Source organism: Passer montanus, unplaced genomic scaffold (genome assembly GCF_014805655.1).
Source record: "Passer montanus isolate IOZ18808 unplaced genomic scaffold, ASM1480565v1 scaffold118, whole genome shotgun sequence".
NCBI lineage: Eukaryota > Metazoa > Chordata > Aves > Passeriformes > Passeridae > Passer > Passer montanus.
Window position 1 is genome coordinate 1,438,852 of NW_024358500.1, and position 15,960 is coordinate 1,454,811.

Here is a 15,960-nt window from a genome sequence, read left to right on the forward strand (position 1 = left end):
TTGTTCTTGTTTTGTACAGGATTTTCTTATTCCTCAGCTAATGGCAAAGGCAATGCATGCAGAAGCAGAAGCACTGGATATTGGGGATGAGGAAAGCAGGAGCCATCCTTCCATCCTTTGTGCCACGCCTCAAGCCTGGGCGTTTAGGGAGGCTTAAATATCAAATACTAAGAAAGAGACAACGAAAAAGCACAGTCAAATCCATATTGTGTTCATCAGCAAACAAAAATTCAGGGAAATTGTGCAAATTTCAGGTTCATTGCTACCATTCAATGACAAATGAGCTCCCCAAGATGTTCCTTTGTTACCATCCTGTCACCACAACAATCACCATTAACCAGCACCATTCCGAGCAGGAGAACGGGGCAAATCCCTGATCATCACACATCCTGGATCTCAAAGCATCCAGGAGTCCTGCTCAGAGCAGGCTACAGCATCCCCTGTGCCCCTCCTGACACCCACAAGTCTGCAAAAACCCAAAAGTCTGGGAGCTTTCAGGGATTCCCAGCAGCTGCTGGGACTGGGAAAGGAAACGCCCGGCCCAGCAGCAGCTCTGGGAAGAGCAGCACGGATTAAAGGCAGCTGCTCAGAGGAACTGAAGGCAGGAATTCCACAGTGGTGCTGCTCAGAGGGAGCTGCACCTGAAGGGTTTTCACACCTGGAAGGGTTTTCTCTTCCCAGGTGTTTTGGACGGGTGGCAAAAGGCTCTGGTGTGCATCCAGCACCAGGGACAAGAAAAGGCAGCGATTCCCACAGCCAGCCCCTTCCCTGGAAACTCAGCGTGAGGATAACAGCACCCAAAGGCTTCCTGAGTCTCTTTTAAAGCACAAATAAATCACACTGCACGCTCTCCAGAGTGACAAAAACCCAGTTGCAATGATTAATCCGTGTCCCAGATTCCCTGGTGTGAGAAGTTTGGGGATGGACAGTTCTTCCCACAACCACCCTGACTTCACAGCGAGATTGTGACATTTCTGAGCTGCTTTTTACCCAGAAAACCCCAAATCACTCCTCAAACCAGAGATGATCTTCTGCCCACTGAAACCTAACAGGACTCAAAATCATGGAATGGTTTGGGTTAGAAAGGACCTTAAAGCTCATCCCATTCCCTGCCAGGGACAGGGACACCATCTAGATTTGCTCCAAGCCCCATCCAACCTGGCCTGGAAAGAGACGCTCCAAATAAACAAAAAAAGCTCTGCCAACTTACCTTAAGCCTCCAAAACCCCAAATTATGATAAAATTGGCACAGGTACAAGACAAAATGAGGCAGGGAAATGCTTCCAGAGGAGTCTGGCACCCAGGGAGAGATGCAGTGCACTGGAATTGCCAACTGCCGGTGCCTGAGCTGCATCCACGTTTCCCATGGGGGGAAAATGAGGATTCTCAGTCATGGATGTTGCAGTGGGAGTTCAGCAAGCAAAGATAAATATTTAAAGATTGCCATAGAAATGGGGGAGAGAACACAGTCCCGAGCAGCTCCTGAAACAGCAAATTCCTGACAGGAAGAGCCCTGATTCCTGCAGGTTGCTCGACACGAGCCTCGGTTTTCACGTGGATGTGTCACCCCTGCTCTGCTTTGATCCAGCAGTGCAGGCGAGTTCAAAAGGAATTCTGACCTGGATTTCCCAACTCCATCACAAGCTGTGCTGGCTGCTCCTGGCAGCACAGCCTGCATGCTGCTGGGGACAGCCCAGAGACGCCGGCGGCACCGCTCGGGGAGGGAAACGCGCTCCGGAGGGAGCCCCTACCTGCAGAAACAGCCCTGGAGCACAGCAGCATTCCCAGAGGCCTCTTCCCAGCTTTCATCTGGATTTGGGCCAAACCTGAGCCTGGCTCCAGCTCCAGCACCTTTCTTTAAGCCCTCACAGCCGTCTCCAGGTGATGCTGCCTTTCCCAAGTCAGAGCCCGAAGCTCACCCACCTCCAGCCTTAGGAAAATCCTGACTGGATGTTTTCCAACAAAGCCTCCCCTGTCGGAACACACAGGGAAAAATCACTTCCCTTGGAGGCGCAGCTCTGTTTACACAGAGAGTGGGAAGCCTTTTCCAGCAGCCCTCGCTCACATCCTGTGGAAGTGGCTGGGGTGGAAGCGGGCTGTGCCCAAACCCAGCAGCTCCTGGAAGCCCTGGGAACAGAACTCCAGGGATCAGCCATGGGCTGGGAATGCACAGCCAGAGAATCCCCAAGCTGGGAACGCACAGCCACACCATCCCTGTGCTGGGAATGTACAGCCAGAGAATCCCCAAGCTGGGAATGCACAGCCACACCATCTCCATGCTGGGAATGCACAGCCACACCATCCCTGTGCTGGGAATGTACAGCCAGAGAATCCCCAAGCTGGGAACGCACAGCCACACCATCCCTGTGCTGGGAATGTACAGCCAGAGAATCCCCAAGCTAGGAATGCACAGCCAGAGCATCTCCATGCTGGGAATGCACAGCCACACCATTCCAGAGCTGGGAATGCACAGCCAAACCTTCCCCAAGCTGGGAATGCACAGCCACACCATTCCTGGGCTGGGAATGCACAGCCACACCATCCCTGTGCTGGGAATGCACAGCCACACCATTCCTGGGCTGGGAATGCACAGCCACACCATCCATGTGCTGGGAATGCACAGCCACACCATCCATGTGCTGGGAATGCACAGCCACACCATCCCCAAGCTGGGAATGTACAGCCAGACCTTCCCCAAGCCGGGAACACACAGCCAGACCCTCCCTGAGCTCCCACTCCAAACCTGTCACTCCTGGCAGACGTGCAGACTGCTGTGAGCATTGCCTTTCCTGGGATTAAGGACGGGACAAGGAGCACATCCCAGCTCTCCCAGGCAGCAAACACCTCTGCAGAAGGTGCTGACGCCGAGGCTGGAATCCCCAAATCAGAGGTCACCCACGTTCAGCAGTGGGAACAAACCAACCCCACCTTCATTCCAAGCCCAGGCAGGGCAGGAGCACGTGTCCTGCAGGTGAGCTCCCCTCAGGGGCTGCTCCCACAGCCAAACACGGGGAAAAACGGAGTCCAGGGAATAAAGGCTGGAGTAAACTCCAATTAAAATTGAAAATTGTACATGCTGCCTGCAAAAACCCACGAGAGAAAATGGTAAAACTGTCCAGAGCCTTTCTGAGCCCAAGAGCTTCACCTGCCAACCCTGGAAAAGCAATGCTGATGCTGCCTGGGTGGAGTCACCTGTCAGGGAACACTCCGGGGAGCACAGCAGGAAAAACACACACAAACATCCCTGCCACGCCAAAACAACCACGGGATGTGGCTCTGCCGCCGCCCCAGCACGGAGACACAGAACCCTGGGAGAACAGCATGGAGTCCATACCATGGAACAGCCCTGCCCTGGAAAAGTGTCCAGGCTGGACAGGGCTTGGAGAGACCTGGCAGAGGGGAAGGTGTCCCTGCCCGTGGCAGGGATGGTCTGCACAGCCCTTCAAACCAAACCCTTCTGGATTCTCTGAAACAGCTGGAATTCTGCCCAAGATTTTGCTCTCTTCTCCCCCACTTGTGACACCAGGGAAATGCCAAGCCCAGGGGGACACAGGCTGAAAACCGGGATTTTCCCCTCAGGTTTTCTCTGGCATAAGGAAAAGGGAGAAGAGATGGTGGTGGGAACACCCAGGGCTGTGGGAATGAGGAATCCTCCCACTGTGGCACTTGCTCTCCAGACAGCCTAAGCCGCGGCTGCGGGGCTATGTCGCGATATAAAGCACTCTGTCAGGACACGGCGGCACCGCCCCCGAGCCGCGGCTTCCCGGGGAGGCTCCGCTCCTGAAGGGCGGGTGGGGAAAGGCCCCTTCCCAGCCAGGGCACGGACTGGGGTCAGCGGCTCCTCCACGGGAATTGGCCGCGATTCCGTCCCGTCCAGCCGCGGGGAAGAGCTCCAGCTGCTGACCCGAGCCGGCTCCCAGGGATGATTAAAGCCGGCCGAGCACAAACGACATTCCCGGCGATCCCGGGGTTATCTCCCACTCCCGACTCCCCTTTTGTTCCTCTCCGAGCATTCCCTGGAGATCGGGTGGTGAACAGCGAGACACCGCGGCCCTGCTCCGGCTCCTCCTGAGAGATGCCCGGCGCCTGGGAGCGGCGGCTGGCACAGCCGTGAGGCTGGGCAGGATGAGATAATGCAGCGCTCCTGCCGAGCCCTGCAGCGCTGCCCAGCGCAGCCCAGCCCCGAGCACGATCCCAAAGCCCCGAGCGCAGACACCGGGGAGGGACAGCCCAGGGGGCCGGGGGGGCCGGGCTGGGCCCCCCGGCTGCCCCCGGTCCCGTTCGGAACCGGGACACACCGCGGAGCCAGGGAGAGGCGGCTGCACGCCTATGAGCCACGGGGACTCAGCCTCACCTTTGTTTCCACGCGAGCTGAGCTTTTGGGGACACCGCCGGCCATGCCTGCCCCCCAAAAGAGCCGCTGAGCCCCCCCAAAAAACCACACCTGGCCCCCAAAGCCGTATTTCCCCTCCCTCAAAAGCTGAAGAGCCATGGTCTCCCCCTAAAAGCCGCATTTCCCCCCCAAAAAATGCCATTTCCCCCCATGCCGGCACTGCCAGCCTGTGCCTTGGCACTGCCCCGTGCCAGCACCGAATTTTGGGGCTTTTAGGGGAAAACGGGGCTTTTAGGGGAAAATGGGGCTTCTTTTTTTTTTTTTTTTTTGAGGGAGGGTGAATATAGGTTTTTTTGGGGGAAGGATGGAGTTTTGGGGGAAAGACGTGGCTTGTAGAGAGGAAAGACGGCATTTTAGGGAAAACATGCCTTTTCAGGAGGAAAATAGAGGTCTTAGGAGAGAAACGTGGCTTTTGGGGGAAACATGAGGTTTTCTAGGGAATCGTGGCTTTTAGGGAGAACATATGGCTTTTCTGGGGTAACGCGAGGTTTTTGGGGAAATGCCTTTTTTGGGGGAAACATGTATTTTAGAGGAGAAAACGGCATATTGAGGAATGAGGAACACTCATTCACACACTGCTTTCGGGGGAGAAGCTTGGCTTTTCGGGAAGGAAACACGGTTTTCAGGGGGCAACACGGCTTTTTTAGGGGGCAATACGGGTTTTTTAGGGGGCAACGCGGCTTTTTTAGGGGCAAGCTTTGCTCTCTCCCCGCCCTGAGGGAGCCCCCGGAGCTGGGAAGGGGCTTCCCCCTCCCAGAAGGGGCCACAGCCCCCCGTGGGCTCTGCCCTCCGCAGCGACCCCCAAAACGCTGTGAGGGGGTGAACAGGGGCTGGCCCTGGGGCTCCCCGCACCCTCCAATGTGGCCCCTCCACACCAGGCCTGTCCCGCCCCGAGGGGCCCGTCCCGCCGCCCCGCTCCCCGGGGAAGGGCCCCGCCCGGGGAAGCCGCACCGCGGGGCCGCTCTCACCTGCCGCCGGGCCGGGCCGGGCCGGGCCGCTGCGTCGCCCCGGTGACGGCTCCGACCGGCGCCGCCATCTTCCCTCCCCGCCCTCCCGCCGCTGCCCCGGCCGCGCCGGCCGCGCACTGCGCAGGCGCGGGGCCACCCCCTGGAGTCACGTGGCGATGGGGCGGGTATGGGGAGGTGGTGCTGTGGTGGCGCCATGATGGGAAGGTCAAGTCTTCGCTTCGGGGCGCAGCGTGGGAGCCGCCATGTTGGGATGGTCCCGGCGCCATGTTGGGACGGTCCTGGCGCCATGTTGGGCGAGGCGGGCTGGCGAGGCCGCCATGTTGGGGAGGTCGGCGCTGAGGCGGAGATGCCAGGGCGGGTCCCGCTCCCTGCCCCGTTCCTTATCCCGCTCCCTCCCGGTTTCCCACCCTCATCCACAGCCCCGGGAGGCGCAGCTGGGCCACGGGGCCGCGCAGTGCCCGCAGGGGCGCCCCTCAGCCTGTGCAGCCCCGCCGTGTCCCCGCGTACCCCTCAGAGACGCGGGGCGTCTGAGGGCCCGGCAGGGCGGCGGGGTGCGAGCTGAGCCTGCCGGGCTGTGGTGCCCCTGCCCATGGAGCTGAGGAAGGGAGTGGAGCCCGATCCATGGGGGAACAGCCCTCCGCGGGGCTGTGTTTCACCATCAGATCCCGCTGGCGGGTTGTGTGGGGGCATTATTATCTGGGATAAAGGTGATCACTGCCATGCTGTCTGTCTGTCTGTCTGTCTGTCCCACTGGCCTGCATCCCGCATGGAGGAGCCAGCTCAGCATCCTGGGCCGTGCCCTGCCTGAGGCCTGCTCCAGGAGCCGCATGGAGAGCCGGGATCCACGGCCAGGAGCCCTGGGATGGCTCAGGTGCTCTGAGGGATATCCCAGGAGGAGCCGTGGGATGTGTCCCAGGGCTGGGATAACCCAGGAGGAGCCGTGGGATGTCCCAGGTGCCCTGTGGGATAATCCAGAATGAGCTATGCGATGTCCCAGGTGCCTCCTGCACGGCTGGGATAATCCAGGAGGAGCTGTGGAATGTGTCCCAGGGCTGGGATTACCCGGGAGGAGCCATGGGATGTGTCCCAGGTGCTCTGAGGGATATCCCAGGAGGAGCCGTGGGATGTGTCCCAGGGCTGGGATAACCCAGGAGGAGCCACGGGATGTTGCAGGTACTCTGTGGGATAACTCAGGATGAGCTATGGGATGTGTCCCAGGTGCCCTGAGGGATATCCCAGGAGGAGCTGTGGGATGGCCCAGGGCTGGGATAACCCAGGAGGAGCCACGGGATGTTGCAGGTACTCTGTGGGATAACTCAGGATGAGCTATGGGATGTGTCCCAGGTGCCCTGTGGGATAACCAGGATGAGCTATGGGATGTCCCAGGTGGCCTGTGCAGGGTGGGATAACCCAGGAGAAGGCGTGGAATGTCCCAGGTGCACTGTGGGATAACCAGGATGGACTATGGGATGTCCCAGTTTCCCTGTGCAGGGCTGGGGGACACACGTGGGGTTTGTCCCCCACCAGGTGAGCTCCCTTGGGGTGTGGCTCCTCCATCATCATCATTCCCAACGGATCCATCCCGGATTTTTGGGACGCGCGGGGTCAGACATGGCTGGGACAGGGATTTTTTACAGCAGGATGGAAGGGAACATCCCAGAGAACGCCACTGGAATGCTGGAAGGGATCGAGCCAACCATGCCCGGCTCTGGCTGCTGGAAAACTCGCTTCCTGTTCCTTCTGGAAAAATCCCAGAGGATGGGCAGGAACAGCCCCAGGCTGCTGTGATTTCTCGAGGGAAACGCCAAATCCCACCCCTGTGAGCTGCCAAAAGAGCTGAAATCCAAGGATTTAATGCCACAGAGCACTGCACAACCCCCAAACCCCCTCCAACAGTTCCACCTTGGATAAACAGCCCCCCAAAATCCACCTGAGGGGGTGTCCGGAGTTCCCTGCCCAAATTTTGGGCTTGGCAGAGGAGCTGGGGACTCAGACCACAGGGATCAGGGTTGTTTTAGCTGGAGGATTATTGGGATATTTCTAGGAGTCCAGTCGCCATCTGCCGGCAAACTCTGGCTCTTGGGCGGGAATCTGGGGAAAAGTTCAGGATTTAAGGGCATTCTCTAACTCCCTGTGTGAAAATCGTGGGTTTTTTAGGGTGCTGAAGTTAATTTTTGAGCGAGGAAAAGGAAACGCAAATCCCACCCCAAAAACCTTTGTATGGCTCGGAGCTCAAAGGAGAACATTGGAGTGGTGAATATCTTGGATATAAATGAGAAAGGTTTAAGAAATTAGGGGTGGTGGGAAATTTTGGATGTTTCTGAAGGCTGGAGCTGATCCTTGTGCTCCATGAGAGCAGCTTTAGGCTTAAATGAAGAGGAATGAATTGGATGGAAGGACACATGGACACCTGGATGTCTGCAGGAGGGACTGGAGGCTGAAATAGCCTAAATTTTGGGAAAGATTTGTCCAATAACCCAAAATTAGAGGAAAACACGCTAAAACTAAGAGAAGAGACCCAAAAGTTTAAGGGAAAACAAAACTATAGAAAAGCAAACAGACAAAAAGGCCCCCAAATTAGGAGAAAGCGCACCAAAATCGAGGAAAAACGCCTCAAAATTAAGGGAAAACTCCTCAAAATGGTGGGAAAGCACACCAAAATTAAGGGAAAATATCTCAAATGGAAAGCACGCCCAAACTAAGGGAAAACATCTTAAAATTTAAGGAAAACACAAAAACTACGTGAAAACGCGTCAGCATTGACCCGCCCTGAGCGCGGTCCTCCCGGCCGCCAGGGGGCGCTGTGGCGCCGCACCCCGCCGCCGCTTCCCGCCCTTTCCGCGCGCTGCGCGTGCGTTGCCGGGCGCGGGCCGGCGGGCGGCGCGCGCCCCGCGGCGCTGCTAGGCCTCTTAAAGGGGCCGCGGCCTCGCTGGGCGCGGGGGGCTGCGGGTCGCCCCCAGCCCCGCTGCTCGCCGGTTCCTCAGCCCCGCTTCAGGTCCCTCCTTGGGGCAGCTCCCCGCCCGTCCTCCACCCCCCGTGAGCTCCTCGGTGTCCCACCCCTCGGCCCGGCGGGGCTCGGCGGGGTCGCGGCCCAGCCCCGCGCAAGGCTCCGCTGGCCGGGGGTGGAGCAGGAGGGGCGAGCAGGGCCAAAGTGTGCGGGCCCGGCGTGGCCGTGACCCTGGCGGGGCTCGGGGGCAGCGGGCGCGCTCCCCACGGCCTTTCCCCGATCAGAACGTGCTCCGTCACTGGGGCAGAGCGGGGCAGGCGCAGCCCGGGCCCTGGAGCTGGGCCCCCGCTGCAGCAGCGGCTCCGGGGCTGGGCTGGCACCGTGCGGGCACGCTCGGGCACCGCGCGGGTTTGTGAGCGCTGTGCTCGCTGATCCAGCCCTGCTCCAGCAGCACTGTGGGCGGGCGGGCTGCTCGCAGCGAGGGGAAACTCCGCCGGGCACACTCTGCTTGTGGCGAATTCCTCGGGGCCGCGGCGATCGGAGGGCACAAGGAGCTCGGCACAAGGAGCCGGCCGCGGCTGTGGGCAAGGGATTGGGTTACAGCTGGCCAGAGCCAGGGCAGCAAAATAGCGCCTGTAACTGAACGCCTGAGAGGGGCCGTGCCAGGCCGGCGGCGCAGCCGCTCGCCCGCCCCTCGTGCCCGGCTCGGAGTTAATTCCAGCGCTCCATGAAGGGACACGGCTGGAGCCTCGGGAGCCCATGACTGTGGCCTTGAGTAATGGTTTAAAATGGTCGTGATGCTCCAGTCCTGCCGTGGAGCGTCCTCCCAGTTTGTCCTTCCTGCTGGTACCTCCCAGGTGCTTTGCCTTAGAAGGAGAAATCTCTGTCACTTGTCCTTTCTCACACCCTTTTCCAGTCCAAACTGCTGGGAGTTCATGCTGGTGACCTCAGAGGTGCTTGTGCTGGTGAGCAGGATGAGCAGGGAGATTCCCTGGGGAATCACACAGTCATGGGGTAGGAAAAGCCCTCCAGGATCATTGAGTCCCCCCTGTGCCAGTCACCACCTTGTCCCCAGCCCAGAGCACTGAGTGCCACCTCCACGCCTTCCTTGGACACCTCCAGGGATGGGCACTCCAAACCTCCCTGGGCAGTTCCAAGGCCTGAGCACCCTCTCCATGGGGAAATTCCTCCTGGTGTCCACCCTGAGCCTGCCCTGGCCCAGCCTGAGGCCCTTCCCTCTCCTCCTGTCCCTGTTCCCTGGGAGCAGAGCCCTGGCTGTCCCCTCCTGTCAGGAGCTGTGCAGAGCCACAAGGTCCCCCCTGAGCCTCCTTTTCTCCAGCTGAGCCCCTTCCCAGCTCCCTCAGCTGCTCCTGGGGCCGGGCAGGAGGAGCAGCTGCTCTTGCAGTTGTTGGGCTCTGGGTGATGTGGAGCAGTTGCAGGGCTGTGGGAAGTGAGCTGCCTGCAGGCTGGGAGAGGGGCAGGAGCTGCCCTGGCCATCCCTGGGGGTCAGGAAGGGGATTTCACTCTGTGCCTGGCAGGAAGGAGTCCTGGGGTGCTGGTGGTGCCCACAGGGAGCAGGATGAGCACAGGAGAGCCCAGCCTCCCCTTGTCCTGTGGTTCTTGTGGTCCTGATGGATGCTGGTGCAGCTGGGGACGTTCAGGTGTCCCAAAGTGACAGCCACAGGAGGCAGCAGGTGAGGACAGAGCAGCGAGGTCAGGAGGAGGCTCTGCTGCAGCACCTGCAGCTCCTCCTGAGAAGCAGCTTTGATCCCTGTGAGCAGGGACCGGAGCAGGGCAGGGCTGCAGCTGGGTCAGGGGGGTTTGGGTTGGAGATCAGGAAAGGCTCTTCCCCAGAGGGTGCTGGCACTGCCCAGGCTCCCCAGGGAATGGTCCCAGCCCCGAGGCTGCCAGAGCTGCGGGAGTCTTTGGAGAGGCTGGGATTGCTGGGGCGTGGGTGCAGGGTCAGGGGCTGGATTTGATCCCTGTGGGTCCCTTCCAGCTCAGGACATTCCCTGGCTCTGTGATTTTCTTCCATCCAAGGCAGCACGAGGTGGATCCCAGCATACAGGAACAGGGCTTGGCAGTGCTGGTTGGTGCTCAGGAGGAGGCTGCAGTAGAGCAGAGACACCAGGGAGCAGCTCCAAACACATCCTCTTGTGACAGTGCCAGGACACAGGGAATGGGCAGGGTTAGTGGCATACTGGACTGGAATTGTTCCCTGGGAGGTGGGCAGCCCTGGCACAGGGTGCCCAGAGCAGCCGTGGCTGCCCCTGGATCCCTGGCAGTGTCCAGGGCCAGGCTGGATGGAGCTTGGAGCAGCCTGGGACAGTGGGAGGTGTCCCTGCCATGGCAGGGGTGGCACTGGAGGAGCTTTAAGGTCCCTTCCAGCCCAAACCACTCTGGGATTCTGTGATGCTGATACTTCCCACTGTTGAGAGCCTGAGTTATTTAATTTTTCAGACCTTTCAGCACATGAGGGAACAGTAGAGATCTAGCAGGAGATCCATGGTGAGTTTTCTGGGATACACAATCTGTGTCCTAGCATGTAATTTTTTAATATTCCACCCATAGGGTGCTCCTTGGTAAAGCAAATACATCAGATTTTTAGTTTTGGGAGTTTTTGTTTGTAGCTTTTGGTGAGGCTGAGAACTTCTGCTCAAGGCCTTAAAGAAGGTTTGTTAGCAAGAGGCAGCTCTGGGCCAAGCAGAGATCCTGTGGCCTCCTAATTAAAATTCACCTCATGTCTCTCTTGCAGCTCTCCCAAATCAGGAATCAGGAAAATCTCAGTAGGTTGAAGAAAACCCCAAAAAACCCAACCCAGCTCAGTTTGGTCACTCAGGGAGCTGTGAAACAAATCCTCTGGTGGTTGTTTGGATGTTCAGCGTGGCCTCCATTTGTCTCTTGCTCCTGTGCCATCAGAACTGCCCCAGGAACGGAGCAGCTCCTTGGGAATGTGCCACCCCTGAGGGACCATGGCAGGCAGCACCCTCTGCTCTGGCAGTGTCCCCTGTCCCAGGGTGCAGCAGAGCTCCGTGGGGCCTCTGGGTCCCTGTCACCTCCCTGGTGTCTAATTGGAGCCCTGGAATGTCTGTGGAATGGGGAGTTACAGATGGAAAACCAGGCCGTGAGTAACGTCTGAGTTAGGAGTAAGGGTGGGAAGGGCTTCAGAGGCCAGTCTGGGTCAGAAAACACTAATGAGCCCTAATTCCTGGTTTGTTTTTCTGTGGTGTTGTGTGGCCCAGCTGGCAAACACAAATGAGAGGTCAGTTGGTGACACTCAGGCCTGTTTACCTGGATAAACCAATAATTAAATAGTAGGTGGAAGCTGGGCTCCAAACCTGAGTGTGTCCATGGTCATGGGTGATCCTCAGCTTGCAACTGGTGCTTGGCAGGTGGATTCATTGGTTATTCCTTTGCCAGCTAAAATTGGAGTGTGTCAGAGTCTTAATGACTGATTTCAGGTCAGAACCTATTTCAGCTTCATCCCAAGGGAGGAGACAGCTCTGATCCCTGCCTGTGAGCAGGGACAGGAGCAGGGCAGGGCTGCAGCTGGGCCAGGGGGGTTTGGGTTGGAGATCAGGAAAGGCTCTTCCCCAGAGGGTGCTGGCACTGCCCAGGCTCCCCAGGGAATGGTCCCAGCCCCGAGGCTGCCAGAGCTGCAGGAGGGTTTGGAGAGGCTGGGATTGCTGGGGTGTGTGTGCAGGGCCAGGGGCTGGATTTGATCCCTGTGGGTGCCTTCCAGCTCAGGACACTCCCTGGTTCTGTGCAGGTCAAACATTACCCTGGCAATCCAAAACGGGTTAAAAACCCCATGGAATTCCTCTCCTCATGTGTCTTTTCCCCCCTGGAGTTTGCAGACTGAGCTCCCAGCTGCTGCCTGCAGCCCCCCCAGTGCCCCCACTGATCCCAGCCGTGTCCCCAGGAAGGACAACCTGCCCCGTGTCCCTGTGATTGGCCACTCCAGGAGGATGGGAATGCACTTTGGCCTGGCCTGGGGGCTGTCCCCAGCTTGTGTCACAGTGCTCAGGGAGGACAGGGCACCCGAGGTGGCACAATGTCTCCTGTCTGTCACACGTGAGGGTGGCATGGGTGCCACCTGCCAGCAAAGGCTCCGGGTCACTGGGTCTGAAGGTGTCACCTCCTGTCACTTGGAGGTGCTCAATGGGGTTGAAGTCCAGCAGAGTCAGAAGGGAAATACTTTGGAGTGTGACACTGTGACCTCCTTCTGCTAATGACTGCTGTGGTCAGAGGCCACACTAACGAGGCTGGGGTGTGCAGGAGCTGTGTCCGTGAGGAAAACTGGGTTTTGGGGTCAGGGCAGGGGCTGGGGGGCTCCCCTGGGGGGGCAGAGGGGCAGAGTCCCCCCTCTCTTGCTGCCATTGTGCTGCCATGAGCCCAGGATGGATTTGGATTTCCCACACCAAAAAGATCTGGGGCAAACTTTTACCAAATGTTTGCTTGAAGTGCTGTAACAGGTCCAAAAAAGTCTTGAAACTGGGAATGGAAGTTTCTGTTTCTGCTGCTCGGTGTTGTTTGGGCAGAGGGAGGGTTTTGGTAAGAAATTGGAGGTTTGGAGGTTGGGAATGAACAGTGGGAAGTGAGGGTTGGTTTGGGGATACTGCAGCAAGGGGGAAGGAGCTGCTGCCCCCCTGAGTGCTTCCCCCACCCCTAAATATCCACACCCCTAAATGCTGAGAATGTCCTGTGGCACTGCCAGGCTTGTTCCCAAAAATGCTCCATGTCCTCAAGATCTGCCATGGAGACACAAACACCTGGGGCTGTCCTGGCCTGCCACTGCCAGGCCTGAGCGTGGAGGACTAATTAATGCAGCAGGCTGATTCCCAGTAGCCTCAGGAATTGTAATGTTGCAGTAATTAATAGATTAATTTCTCTTTGGAGGAGAGAAATAGGTGGGTAACGAGGAGATCAGGGACTGCTCACATCTGCTCTTTCCTGAGGGTGTTTTGGGGAAGCAGTTCCAGGTTCAGGTCCCCATCAACAGCTCTGGTGACCTTAGATCTTAAAATCTGGTTTTATTTCCTAAAGAAAGGAACATCAGCCAGGCTTTGGAGTTTGTCTCTGTCAGGAATTGCCACAGTGATGCTGTAAGGAGCAGACGAGGCCGTGGTTTTGGGAGGATCCAGCTCCTGCCAAAATTCACTCGTTCTGGGCTTTGGCATTCCACGTTACTGGGGTGAGAAGGGGTAGGAGGCTGTGCTGGAGTAGATATAGCAGAGAATGTGGTTAAAGTTTTCCAGAGGTTTGGAATGTTACCAGAGATCCAGGAGAGCACTGGATCTGCTGCCTTGTGCTCCAGTAGGGATCTCCCCTGGATTTCTGCAGAGGAATTTTGAAGGAAGAGGGGGAAATACCCACCCAGTGTAGGTGATTTACACAAAGTCTCTGCCTTCCTGACACCTGCAGTCGTGGCCACTCACTCACCTTGGGGGAACAGGCAGCCAGGGCTTGTCCTGTTATTGCTGCCCGGATCAGCCGGGCTGGGAGCTGCCGGTGCTCCTGCGTTTGGAGGGTCCCTGCTGGCAGGCAGGGATGGGGGACAATGCTCTGTGCGTGTCCAGGGCACTGCACGTGTTCCCAAAAGGTTCTCTGGCCAGCAGCAGGGCTGACTCGGGCCCCTGTGCTTCCCAATATTCTGGATTTGCCTGGGGATGTGCCTCCATCCCGTGGAGCTCTGCAGGGCTGTCCTTTCCTGAAGGACACATTCCTGGGGTGCTGAGGGTCTGCAGCTCACTAGGAGCACCCCCGAGGTGGCAGCTTAATGGCTGGGTGGCTCTCTGGGATGCCAGGCCACAGGAATGTGGGATCTGAGCAGCAGCTTCGTGTCCTGGGGTCTGTGTCTGCATTCCAAGGGGGGTTGTGGATCCTCTTGGCTGTTGTCCTCAGGGTGGGGGTAGGAGGGGTGGCTGTGGTGGGGCTGGAGCTCAGTTTCCATGACGTCCTTGTCCACAAATGCAGCCTAAATGTCAGAGAACAGAATCTTCTTCAGGCTGTTTGTTTGGGTCCCGTTTGGCATCCACAAATAATAGCCCTAAAAATAGGTGGGTGAGATTCCTTACTAATCTATGGGGAGGGGGTTTTGCACGGGGCTGTGAAGCAGGCTTGCTTTTTGGTGATGCAGACAAGTTTGTGTGGGAAGGGGGAGCTGGGGGAGCCCCTCAGGTGATGGACACCTGGGGTTTGTCCACAGTGACCTGCCCAGGTCCTGGGATGCCACATCCAGCTGCCTCTGCAGACAGCTCATGCCTGTGGTGCTTGTAGTGCCTCTGGCATTGCCCTCCAAGTCAGCTCCTAATTTTATCTCCTTACCCACACAGTGACAGCGTGACACAGCAGAGCAGAGGGAGTGACATCAGCAGACGGATGGATCCGTGCAGAGCAGCAGCAGGGATTTGATTTTAATTAAAAATGAGCAGTGCCAAGGTGATTCTGCTTTTAAATTGGTGCAGTGATCCCTGTCACGAGCTGTGAGGCTGCTCAGGGCTGGGGCTGTGTCTGCACGTGGTGTTCAAACACTCCATTCCTACAATTCCAAACATCCTAGTAATGAGCACTGAGCTGCCTGGAAAATGCAGAGTCAGTGCCTGTGTTTAGAAGAAAACACAATTTCTGACACACCAAGAGGTGTGTGAGGTGGGGAGCTGCTTTTGGCTGTTATTTAAGCACAAAGGGAGACTTTTCCTACCCAAAAGTTCAGTGGATGTCTGGAGGCAGCTGGAATCCCCTCAGCAGTGCCAGGAATTCCGTGGATCCTGCAGGACTGACAGTGGTTGGGGTGGGTGGGACAATGTTGGTTTCTGTTATTCTGCCAAGGTCCCTACATGTGGAGGAATCCTCATGTTCTGCAGGGAGCACAGTGCTCCCATCAGCTGCTGGGGCTGGAATTTAGGGGATATTTTCTGCTCCTGGCATTGCTCCTGTGCCAGCCTGGTGTGGGCACAGGCCCAGGGCAGGGCCTGGCCCTGTGCTGAGGCACCTTCAGTCCTGTGCCCTCATGGCAAGAAGGACCTGGAGAGGGGCTGGAGCATGTCCAGGGCAGGGAACAGAGCTGGGGAAGGGCTGGAGCCCCAGGAGAGGCTGAGGGAGCTGGAAAGGGGCTCAGCCTGGAGAAAAGGAGGCTCAGGGGGACCTTGTGGCTCTGCACAGCTCCTGACAGGAGGGGACAGCCGGGGGGTCAGGCTGTGCTCCAGGGAACAGGGACAGGAGGAGAGGGAACGGCCTCAGGCTGGGCCAGGGCAGGCTCAGGGTGGACACCAGGAGGAATTTCTGCATGGAAAGGGTGCTCAGGCCTTGGCAGGGGCTGCCCAGGGAGGTTTGGAGTGCCCATGCCTGCAGGAGGCACTCACTGGGCTGGGGACAGGGTGGGATCAGGCACAGGGTGGGCTCAGTGATCCAAGGTCTTTTCCAGCCTCCCTGACCCCGTGTGATCCCTGGTGAGGAGCTCCCCAAGCACGGAGCTCTGGTTTGGGCTCCAGGACCCCGTGTTTGCTCCCTGACCCCTGGCAGTTTGGGGTTTGGAGAGAGACACCAAGGAATTTGTGGGAGTGACCTGCTCCAGAGTGGGAAAAGCAAAGCAGGCTGTGGAGGAGTTGGGATGGCTTTGAAGCATTCCTTGGAATAAGTTTTTGTGTTGG

General features: G+C 58.0%; 1 protein-coding gene across 3 annotated transcripts in view; it reads right to left on the minus strand.

The window, feature by feature from the left end:
* Positions 1 to 5,384, minus strand: part of FBXO42 (F-box protein 42) — a 46,685-nt gene extending 41,301 nt beyond the window's left edge. For 2 of the 3 annotated variants that reach the window (XM_039697443.1, XM_039697440.1), the window contains exon 1: positions 5,362 to 5,384. The gene's annotated coding sequence lies outside the window, so the exon portion shown is untranslated. Of the gene's footprint in view, positions 1 to 1,210; positions 1,359 to 5,361 lie in introns of those variants that run through there. The other variant, XM_039697441.1, reaches the window with a different exon arrangement.
* Positions 5,385 to 15,960: the final 10,576 nt, after the last annotated feature.